The sequence below is a fragment of the Cryptomeria japonica genome, chromosome 6, assembly GCF_030272615.1.
Source record: "Cryptomeria japonica chromosome 6, Sugi_1.0, whole genome shotgun sequence".
Lineage (NCBI taxonomy): Eukaryota > Viridiplantae > Streptophyta > Pinopsida > Cupressales > Cupressaceae > Cryptomeria > Cryptomeria japonica.
The window spans coordinates 434,808,449-434,820,271 of NC_081410.1; the positions used below are offsets into that span (position 1 = coordinate 434,808,449).

Consider the following 11,823-nt stretch of genomic DNA (forward strand, 5'->3'; position numbering starts at 1 on the left):
CACAATTAAATCACTTCATCTCTCATGCAATCAGCAAACTAGCTCTGCAACTAAAGGTGCGAAATATAGAAGAGGATTGTGCAAACTTGTCCAAGAGGATATAAGGCATTTTTGGTGCAGACTTGGTGTATTTAGAAGGGCAGATCTGATATACTAAAAGGGATCAGATCTGGAGATTCAAGCTAAGTATTGTATTTGTGCAATTAAGATTGAATACATAATCTGACCTGTGGGTCTTTAGTGCTGGGTTTTTCCTCCTTGGAGGTTTTCCCAAGGTATTTGTGTTTGTCTCTTGCTCTCTTGTTTCAACCTTGGATTTACTTGATTATGGTTTACTAAATGCTAACAAATAATTAAATGTTACAAATCTGATTACTAAACTAGGGCACAAATTTAACATGGTATCAGAGCTAAGGTGTCACTAACTTCAGATTTTAGTAAATCATTTGTTGCATATAGTTGTTGTTTGTTTTCAGATTAAAATGTCATGTTTGAGGGCTAAAGATAGACTTGATGGAGCCCTTGATTTTGCTGCTTGGAAAGTCCGTATTCTATTGATTCTTGAAGAGAATGATCTGCTGAAATTCGTAGAAGAAAAAAGGTTGTCCTCTCTAAAAGATGCTGAAGAGCTGAAGCAGTTCAAGAAAGACTCCCTCAAGGCTAGGAAGATCATAATTGAATCCGTCAAGAATCATCTTGTCACTGTCATATCAAAATTTGCGTCTGCCAAGGAAATGATCAAACAATTGGAAGGGATGTATGAAGTCAACAACCTCAGCAGGGCTCTTGCTCTAAGGCAGCAACTTCTTCAAATGAAAATGAAAGAAGAAGACTCAATCATGGCCTACTTCATGAAGATCAATGAACTAAAGGACAAGCTAAGTACTCTTGATTGCCAAATTTCGGATAAAGATCTTGTTATGATTGCATTAAATGGTCTACCTGATGAATGGGAACCATTCATTTGTAGCATTGGTGGAAGAGCTGATCGTCCCAACTTTGAGTGTTTTCAATTTGATTGCATTGAAAAGGAATCTCAAATTGAGGTAAGAGGAAAACTCAAGAACTCTCACAAAGATGATAATCATGTTCTCTTAGCTAAATCTAGAAAAGGTGGACATTGGAAGAAAGAAAAGAGAAGCAAAGATTTTAGATCCTCCTCCTATGATCCAAGGAAGAAATCAAGAGATTCCTCTCACATTCGTTGCTTCAAATGTAATAAGTATGGTCACTATGCTAGAGATTGTCAAAATGATCCCAAGGAAAGGGAAGTCAATTTAAATGAAGTTGCTGAACAGAGTGAGGATTATCTTCTTATCTTTGCTCTATCAAGCAATGTTCCTACGGACAGTAATACTTGGATAATTGACAATGGTGCCTCCAAACACATCTCGGGTTTTCGTGAGCATCTTTCAGATCTGATTGAAAAAGATACCAACCTTCATGTGGTAATCGGTGATGATGCTTGATACTCGGTAAAAAGTTCTGATACTAACTCTTTAAAACTAGATTCTAGTATTTCCTTACAACTCTGTGATATCCTTTTTGTACCTGGTATTAAAAGAAATCTTATTTCCATTTCTGCCTTAGAAGATAAGGGTTTGCAAATAGCATTTTCTGAATGGAAAGTACTTGCTTGATCTAAAAAATCTAATTTCAAAACTGCTCGTGTTATTGGAAATAGATGTGATAGTTTATATAAGCTTGCAGCTAATTCAATTCAAGCTCTCATCCATGAGGCCCCTGAATCATGCGAGCTATGGCATAGAAGACTTGGACATCTACACTTTCAAGCTCTTCCCACTCTCGATAAAATGGTTAAAGGTATGCCTAAACTTAGTTTATCTCATGATGATACTTGTAAAGGTTGTGCAATGGGTAAGAATGTAAAGAACCCTTTTCATAAAAGTGATAGTAGGGCTAAAGAAAAGTTAGAACTTATTCATTCAGATTTATGTGGTCCTATGTCTGTAGCATCTCCTAGCGGCTTCCTTTATTATGTTATCTTCATAGATGATTTCTCTAGGAAAACATGGATTTACTTTCTTAAATCTAAAGAGTCTGAAGAAGTCCTAAACAGACTTAAAGAATTCAAAGCCTTAGTTGAAAACACTACAGGAAATCAAATTAAATGTTTAAGGTCTAACAATGGAGGTGAGTACACCTCAGGTAGTTTCTATGATTTTTGTGTTAAGGCAGGAATTAAGAGGGAGTTTAGTGTTCCCTACAATCCTCAGCAAAATGGAGTTGCTGAAAAAAAGAACAGGACCATTGTTGAAGCTGCAAGAGCCATAATTCATGATCAAGACCTGCAAACTTTTCTATGGGCGGAAGCATCCAAAACAGCAGTTTACATTCAGAATAGATGTTCTCATCGTGCTCTAAAGGATGTAACTCCTAAAGAAGCCTTTACAGGAATCAAACCTAACATCAACCACCTAAGAATATTCAAGAGCCCGGTGTATGTTCATGTGCCCAAAGAAAAACGAACCAAGTTGGATCCCTCTGGAAAGAAAGGCATCTTAGTGGGATACAGTGAATCTTCCAAAGCCTTCAGGATCTACATTTCAAGTCAAAGGTATGTTGAGGTAAGTAGAGATGTAACTTTTGAAGAAGATATTGCTTTCAAAAGATCTAAAAGTTCATTATCTGATAATAATGATATGGTGATTGAAAATCAAAATTCAAAAGTTGATGCTAACCCTGAGATACAGAAGGAGTCCACTGACCTTCCGGATCAGGAAGTTCAGGATGACCCAACAGAACCCATGGACTCTACCGATATACCTCAGGATATTGTGGTCTACAAGAAGAGACCACTTTGGGTTAGAAACACGATTCAAGATGCTGAAGGATTTGCTGCTCCTAGAGGAACCTTTAGAGATAGCAAGAGACTCCAAAATCACGCCAACTACATTTCCGTGATGTGTAATATCATTGAGTCTGAACCTCACAATGTCGAAGAAGCTATATCCCATCATGCTTGGAAATCAGCCATGGATGAAGAGTATGGGTCTATCATCAAGAATGATGTCTGGGACATTGTACCCAGACCCAAAGGTAAGTCTGTTGTTTCTTCTAAATGGTTGTTTAAAATTAAGCATAATGCTGATGGTAGTATTGAAAAATATAAAGCTAGGTTTGTAGCTCGTGGTTTTTCTCAAAAGAAAGGAATAGATTATGAAGAAAATTTTGCTCTTGTTGCTAGATATACTTCTATTAGATCTATAATAGCTATTGCTGCAGCCAAAGGTTGGGAGCTGCATCAAATGGACGTTAAGACAACCTTCCTCAATGGTGTCATTGAGGAGGAAGTCTATATTGAGCAACCAGAAGGTTATGTAATCCATAAAAGAGATTCTCATGTTTGCAGGTTGAAGAAAGCCTTATATGGGCTCAAACAGGCTCCTCGTGCTTGGTATGAAAGAATTGATAAGTACTTACTAAGCTTAGGATTTTGTAAGAATGATGCTGATGCTAACATCTACTTGAAGATTTATAATGATGATATGCTTATTTTGGTTTTGTATGTGAATGATTTATTTCTCACTGGTGAAAATAAATTAATCATAAGATGTAAGAAAAAATTAGCCTCAGAATTTGAAATGAAGGATTTAGGACTAATGCATTACTTCCTAGGGTTAGAAGTATGGCAAAAATCCAATGAAATTTTTCTAAGTCAAGGAAAATATACTATTGATATTCTGAAAAGATTTAGAATGGTGGATTGTAAACCCATGTATACTCCTATGAAATCTAACTTAAAGAAGTTAAGTGTTTCTGCAGCTAACTCTGATTTTGCAAATCCATCTGAGTACAGGCAGTTGATTGGATCCTTGATGTATCTAGTCAATACTAGGCCAGATATCTGTTATGCTGTGAATGCACTCAGTCAGTTCATGAGCTTGCCTAAACTTGTTCAACTGGTTGCTGCCAAGCACATTCTAAGATACCTGCGTGGCACTATTGGTTATGGGCTGAAGTATTCACTTAATACCTCAATCTTCTTGGAAGGCTACTCAGATTCAAATTGGGCAGGAAGTGTCAAGGACAGGAAAAGTACTTCGGGTATCTGCTTCAATTTGGGCTCTGTAGTGATCTCTTGGGCATGTAGAAAACAATCTTCGGTAGCATTAAGCACTGCAGAAGCTGAGTACATTGCAGCATCTGTTGCATCCAGAGAAGCAGTGTGGCTTCGCAAACTCCTTTTTGGATTATTTGGTCAAGCTAGTGGTCCTACCACCATTCATTGTGATAATCAAAGCTATATAAAGATGTCAGTAAATCCTGTGTTCCATGACCGGTCCAAACATGTGGAAACGCACTATCACTTCATTCGGGATATGGTGCAAAGAGGCACCATTCAACTAAAGTACATTAGCACAGATGAACAGGTTGCAGATATCCTTACCAAACCCTTATCTAGAGTGAAGTTTGAATACTTCAGAGACAGACTTGGTATTGTGGAAAATGAAACCCTGATTGAGAGGGGGCTCCAATCTCAATGACTCTATCTGCAGCGCTTTGATCATTCTTTGCTTGTGTGCAAGAATGAAAAGTATCCAATCTATGCTTGTGTGCTAGATGAAAAATTGTAATTATGTAAAGACTCACTTGTGTATTACACTTTCTATGCTTGTGTGCTAGAACCATCCTATGCTCGTGTGCTAGGTGGAAGTTGTAATTCTATGCTTGTGTGCTAGATCCATTCTATGCTTGTGTGCTAGATGGAACTCTAAAGGTTCAAATTATGTATTCTCTTCTTCCCTAGTTAAGAGGGAGTGTTGTTTATAACTAGGTAAGATGGGTTCGGATTGCCTTAAGGCAACATCCGAACCCATATAGGACTGGGCCCTATCTTAAAGGGGTAACGTGCCCCCAAGTCAAGTCCGGCCCCATACCTCCACGCCACACTAAATGCACCACGCCTCAATAAAACAAATTGGCGCCAAAAGGATTAAGGCCGACTTGGGGTATATGGGTTAAAGACTCATATAAATAAAGTTAAATTGCAAACACAATTAAATCACTTCATCTCTCATGCAATCAGCGAACTAGCTCTGCAACTAAAGGTGCGAAATATAGAAGAGGATTGTGCGAACTTGTCCAAGAGGATATAAGGCATTTTTGGTGCAGACTTGGTGTATTTAGAAGGGCAGATCTGATATACTAAAAGGGATTAGATCTGGAGATTCAAGCTAAGTATTGTATTTGTGCAATTAAGATTGAATACATAATCTGACCTGTGGGTCTTTAGTGCTGGGTTTTTCCTCCTTGGAGGTTTTCCCAGGGTATTTGTGTTTGTCTCTTGCTCTCTTGTTTCATTCTTGGATTTACTTGATTATGGTTTACTAAATGCTAACAAATAATTAAATGTTACAAATCTGATTACTGAACTAGGGCACAAATTTAACAGTGGCGGGCTAATCCCACCACGTGGGACGGTAGTGTCTGCTACACGAGGTAGCAGCACTACCGGTCGGTAGGACTGCTATGCGAGGTAGCAGCACTACCGGACGGTAGCAGCACTACCGGCAAGTAGTGTCTGCTGCTTACCGGCAACAAACACTACCCGCAGGTAGGGCTTTGCCCACCGCCTTGATCTATTTCCCCTTCTTGCGCGGGATGTTTAACGGTGTTCACTATTTTTTTTAAATACGAATTAGATTTAAGTGTTAGTTTTATATTTTAGTTTGAATAATTTTTAATGTTAATTATATATATATATATATATATATATATATATTTTTTTTTTATTTTTTTTTTTTTCTTGTCAATTCAAGGCTTTGGTTATTAAATCAAATTGATAAATTTAGATTTAATTTTGAAAATAGATAATATGTTTTAATGTAATTCATATTATATTTGGTTAAATATTTAATATGGATTTTATTATTTTGTTGGAATATTGTTTTGGAAATACATAGAATCGAATGTAGTTTTTGAATGATGTATTAAATATAGGGTGTTTTATTTGATTTTCAATCAACGAATTTGCAAGTGTGTATAATGTTGATTTCTCAAAGATTATCTGAGTTCGGACTTAATGAGATTAGTTGTTCTTGCAAAGAGTTTATTTGGTTGTTGTTCTTCGTCTTGTTAGTCGTCCTGTTGTGGCATATGTTGTATCTTCTAACCAAGTGATGTATGATGACCTCGTTGTCTTAACCATGTAGTGTTTTTCCTTATGGTTAACCAAGAGTTAGTATGTCTATGTTTTTGGCCACTTGTATTTAGATAGTGGTGTTATGGCTGTCTGTTTCGCCTTATGGTTAACCAAGAGTTAGTATGTCTATGTTTTTGGCCACTTGTATTTAGATAGTGGTGTTATGGCTTTCTGTTTCGCCTTATGGTCCTTGTAGAGTGACCATGTCGTTTAGCGTCCTATGAGAGAGTGGCTTTCGAGTGGGGGCCACACCCGAAGAGGTTGGCGGGATAACCCCTTAAAAGTCAAATAATAAGTGATAACCTAATAATTGATTAGGGGGTGAGTAGTTTATAACATTATATAAGATATTGTACCCCGTGCATGGTTGAGTGCTCGTATAGGCTCAAGATGTAATGGGAAAGCCTGGAATGGCAAACCGACCACCTTGTCCTCACGAAGGGTTGGTAGGGTCCGCATGAGACTTAGATGGAGTCGGAGGTTCAGGAAAGGTTACCAGGATAACCCAGGATGGGGGTCGGGACCTCTGGAGGCCTACCTAGGGTAACCATCTTAAGCTATGCGATGACACTCTCTCTTTAGGGTCACTTGAGTATTGTGATGTTGAGTCACCTGGATATTGTGGAGTCGTATTGTACAGTCATGGAGTCGTTTTGTTCAGTCGTCCATGTCTTGCTTATGCTTGTTTGAGGGTCCTCTGCTATCTCCTAGCACGGTGGGGTGATTCCATTTTGGGATCACATGGTCGGGTGGTAGTGCCACTTCCCATCGGATGTTCTTGTTCGTACCTTCATGCGAGGATTGGCTTCGCAGGAGTTCCTGTGGTTCGTGACTCATGCTCTATCTCATGTTGGAGATTATTGTTCTTTGGTGACCTATGTGATTCATTGTATCATGAATTTATGTAACCTTGTATTTGGTGAAGATGTAAACTTTATATGTATTTTGGAAGCCATGTATTTTATGGTCAATATAATCTTAAGTTTTGGATGTTATTTATCAACTATCTATATGATTTGTGTAAATGCTTTATTGAAGGGAAAATTATATTGTTACTCTTTCAATCTTTAAATGGTGTTATCTGTTATTGTGTATGGTTTATTATGTTCTTTGAGCAATGATGGATAATTGGATTAATCGTAATTGTGGAATTTAACTTTTAGTTTACTTCTTTGTTGGTAACCCTTTAAGAATTCTGGTGTTAGTCTTCCACTTGTGTTATTATTGTGCAATGTAGTAATTAATGCACTTAATGTGATTTATACTTTTTTTTTTAAATTAATTCACCCTTAGTTGTTGGTTTTCCTTTGGGGTTCCTGGCGGGGCATTACAGTATTGTTGATGTCCGTGAGAGGAAGTTGAGCAACAAAGTTGTCAGGGAATATTTGGTGAAGTGGAAGGATCTACCAGTGGAGGAGGCTACATGGGAGAGAGAGAAGATTCTGGTGCACCCAACATTTAGGTTGCTTGAGGACAAGCAATCTTGGGGAGGGCGGACTGTAATGTCCCCTCCTTAGGCAGAGCAATTAGCATTGGAGGTTAGCCTATACCTGGCTCCCGTAGGCCGGCAGAGTGAGTAGGGAGTCTATTCAAGGGCAGAGATAGACACATCAGGGGTTTATGAACCTATTTGAGCAATTTGGGTGATCTCCTAAATTTTAGAAGGAATCCCTAATTTTTGGGGACAGACTGTGAGTTACCTGGGAAGCATCAGGAGGCCTTTGGAACCATTCTGGCAACTTTTGTCACATTTCCTAGTTTTTAGGAAGGGGTCCTAAATTTTAGGAGCCACTACCAATTAGCTCCTAGTGACATGGCATCATCAGAGAACAAGTGGCTTCAGTCAGATCACATTTTGGAGTCCCGAGGCATTTTAATGAATAAAATAGGAAATATTACTTATTTCCTAAGTTTGGGATTTAATTAAATAAATAGTTGAAGTGATCAGTTTAATCACTTAAACTTTATAATAAGGAACAAGTGGTCTTGGGTCCCACCTCCCTAGGCCAATGAAGTAATAAGTTATTGTTAATAACTTTGGGCCTCTTTTATAAATAATAGACCCTTCATTATGGATCGAACTCTACGAAGGGAAAATTATTTTATCAAACATTAAAATAAAGTACATTTTATTATTATTTCAAAAAGCTTTTGGAGGGAAAAGGATCGACCATTTGAGAGGGGAAAAAAAAAGAAAGAATAAAAGGAGAGGAGGGAAAATTGTTTCATTATGGTTGAGGATTATTTTAATATGGGAGATTGTGAGCTCTGAAAAAGAGTGTTCCAGCAGCAGAAACCCTCAAGAACGTCCATTCTTGGGAGTTGGGAAGTCTGGACGTAGCCCTACCCTCACATTCTGAAGGAAATTCATCATTTTCAACAGCAAGTTCATCATCCCAGGGATCGATTTGATAGATTAGTTCACTGAGGTGGAGGAAAGGAGACAATCTTGAGAATCAGAAATCAGTTTTGAGCCTGCAGCAGCATTTGCTGATTGATCTCAGCCCAGTCCTACCTGCAAACATCATTCCAGCAGCCGTAAAGGGCCTGTTCTGAGTATCTGGTGGTGAAATTAGCAGATCCTGTAAAGAAAGAAACTCAGTAGCATCATTACAATGCAGATCTGGGCATTGGAAGGAGAGTTCTGAAGATTCCAGACTTGCTGGGTGAAAACCACACTAATCTGGGCCGTACAAACACCAATATCAGGCTGTACAATACCTGCAGTAGCTCCATTCTTGCCTGGTATGGACCATTAATTCATTGGATTGTGTAATTCTGGTTTATTGAAATTAAAGTCAGGGGTTTGAAGTTTACATTTGTTGGTAATTATTTCTCTATAAGTTCATTGTGGTTTCTACTTTTTTTAATTCACTGTTGCAAATAGTTATCAGTCACAAGCATATTGTTTGTAACTAGGCTCAGAAAAGGGGATTCGGATTGCCTAAGGCAACATCCGAATCCCTAAAGGGCTGGGGCCCCTTTTACCAAAGCATAACGTGTAGGGCTGGACCCTTCACACCAAAGAGGGTAGCGTGCTCCTAAACAGGGCCAGCCCTATAATGAACACGCTACACTAAACCAATTTGGCGCCAAACATATATATTTAGTTAAGGCCGACTTAAAGGTTATATGCACATATAAATAAAGATCGTTTGCCAAGTTCAATTCACTCAATTCACTCATGCAATCAGCGAAATCCATCTGCTCCTTGGTGTGCGAAAATAAGAGGTGAACTGGGCGAACTTAGTCAAGGAAGAAAAAGCAATTTTGGTGCTCCTTATTACTGTTAGATGGTGCATTAAAGAGCAGACTTGGTGAATATAGAAGTGCAGACCTGGTGTATTAAAAGGGCAGATCTGATTCATTCAATTGTGCAGTTTGAAGATCCCAGATCTGAGTCACATGACTTGAGCTAAGTATTGTATTGTACAATTCAGAGTTGAATACATAATCTGACCTGTGGGTCTTTAGTGCTGGGTTTTTCCTCCTTGGAGGTTTTCCCAAGGTAATTGAGTTTATCTCTTGTGCACTTGGTTTCTCTCTTTCGTTTACTTGCTTATCATTTACTTAATGTTAATCTGAAATTAAATATTGAAAGTCTGATTGCTGGTCTGAGACACAAAAACTAACATGGTATCAGAGCTAAGGTTTTACTAACTTCAGATTTCAGTAAATTATTTGGTTGCATCTAGTTGCTGTTTGTTTTCAGATTAAAATGTCAGGTTTGAGGGCTGAAGATAGACTCGATGGAGCCCTTGACTTTGCTGCTTGGAAAGTCCGTATTCTATTGATTCTTGAAGAGAATGAACTGCTTAAATTCGTAGAAGAAGAAAGGCTGTCCCCTCCTGAAGATGTTGAAGAAAGGCAGTCTGAACAAAAATTGAGGGCAGCAGTTTGAAGTTTAAATAATGAAAATCCCAGTTAACCCAATTCTGTTTAAAAAATGAAAATTTAGGATGAAGCGCATATTTTCGGAGTGCCCGCTGAAACATGGGTAGGTGATACATTACGGTTTATTGCTGAAACAGACAATTGGGAGTATATCATAATGATCGGAGCCAAAATTAGTGGCATTGAAAGACTCTTTAAATACTGGTATTGAAAGACTTTTTAAAATGGATCCCATTCCCGGGCACTGAAATTTTTTTAACATAAATTGTAACTATCAAGTTTGATGTTACGATGAAATTACAAATCAATACAGCTGTCCAAAATGACCAATAAGCAAAACAGTCATGAGATAAATCCATTTTAAAATTGAACGAACTTGAAGAATTAAGGTGCAGAATGACTAATCCATTGTAAAATTAAACTTACTTGAAGAATTAAGGTGCGGAATAGAGGGCAGAACTCTGTAAATGATCTTTGTGTTCCGCTGCACCGTCTCTTCACATAACATGAATGCTGAGGGAGATTTGATAAAGGATTTCATTCAAGGGCTTTATCAGGGTTTGTGTTAGGAGTCCCTCGTTCTCCACTCGTACGAAGTTAATATTGTGAAAGAATTATTAAAGGTTAATATTTATCTTTTAAATATGAATATTTTTAATTTAAAATAAATAAAATTTTAATCTTGTAAATTATTGGTTATTTTTAGTGTTTATGTGAATTTACTTGAAAAATTTTATGAGTTGTCATCATGCATTGGTATTTATAACATTTAATTGTGTAATTAATTCATGTTTGGTATAAGAGAATTATAGTGATCGTAAGGAGACGGCACAAGAGTGCATTGCACTTTTAAAGGATAAAGTATCTAAATAGTCATCATAATCACCTACACTATCTACGAGTCTACACATGTTGTCTTCAACCATTTGCTTAAAGTCTCAAAGCTAATTTAATGGAAGGTTGAATTAGGAGAACTACGCTAACAAGGTAGTCTCCTCTAGGATCTACGAGTCTACACATGTTGTCTTCAACCATTTGCTTAAAGTCTTAAAGCTAATTTGATGGAAGGTTGAACTAGGAGAACTACCCTAGCAAGGCAGTCTCTTCTAAGGTGTTTGTAAACATTGCCTTAACAAAATCAAACATAGAAGAAGGTGAAAGTGAAGATATAAGTGCTTCAATTTTTTAATAATTCATTTTTTGCAAGCCACATATCATTCTCACACATCAATACATTTTTGCAATACTCAAGTTTGATCTCATAAGATTCAAATTTGAACAATGGAGATTTATGGGATTAGATAGTAAAAATAAAAATAAAAAATTGAAAGCACTAATTTTTCATACCAAAAAAATTAATTATATAACATAAGCATTAATTCTTCATTATTTTTCTAGAAGCTAAGTATATATATACTCTTCATTTAATTTAAAAATATGTATTAATTTTCTTGTCCTGGTGCCTAGGTTCAATCTAGGATAATTAAAATTTGATTGCATTATATTTATTTAATTACCTTGAATTCAAGTAAAAGAGATTTTTTTTATTTTATTTTTTATGAACTTGACTTTAATTACATGGCCTACAATTTCACCTTAAGGTTTATTTTATTTCCACTATGGTTTTAGATATGATAATATGATTGTTTACCTTTCACATTAATTTTTCTAGGGTTTTGATTGATTATTCATCCATTGCTTTACCTCCTTTCAGGTTTTACTTGTTATTGTTTGATCTTTTTGTCACCCTACCCACCCTAGAT

General features: G+C 37.0%; 1 protein-coding gene across 1 annotated transcript in view; it reads right to left on the reverse strand.

Moving 5' to 3' along the window:
- Window positions 1–10,452, reverse strand: part of LOC131037531 (uncharacterized) — a 47,374-nt gene extending 36,922 nt beyond the window's left edge. The window contains exon 1 of the mRNA XM_057969704.2: window positions 10,437–10,452. The gene's annotated coding sequence lies outside the window, so the exon portion shown is untranslated. The remainder of the gene's footprint in view (window positions 1–10,436) is intronic.
- Window positions 10,453–11,823: the final 1,371 nt, after the last annotated feature.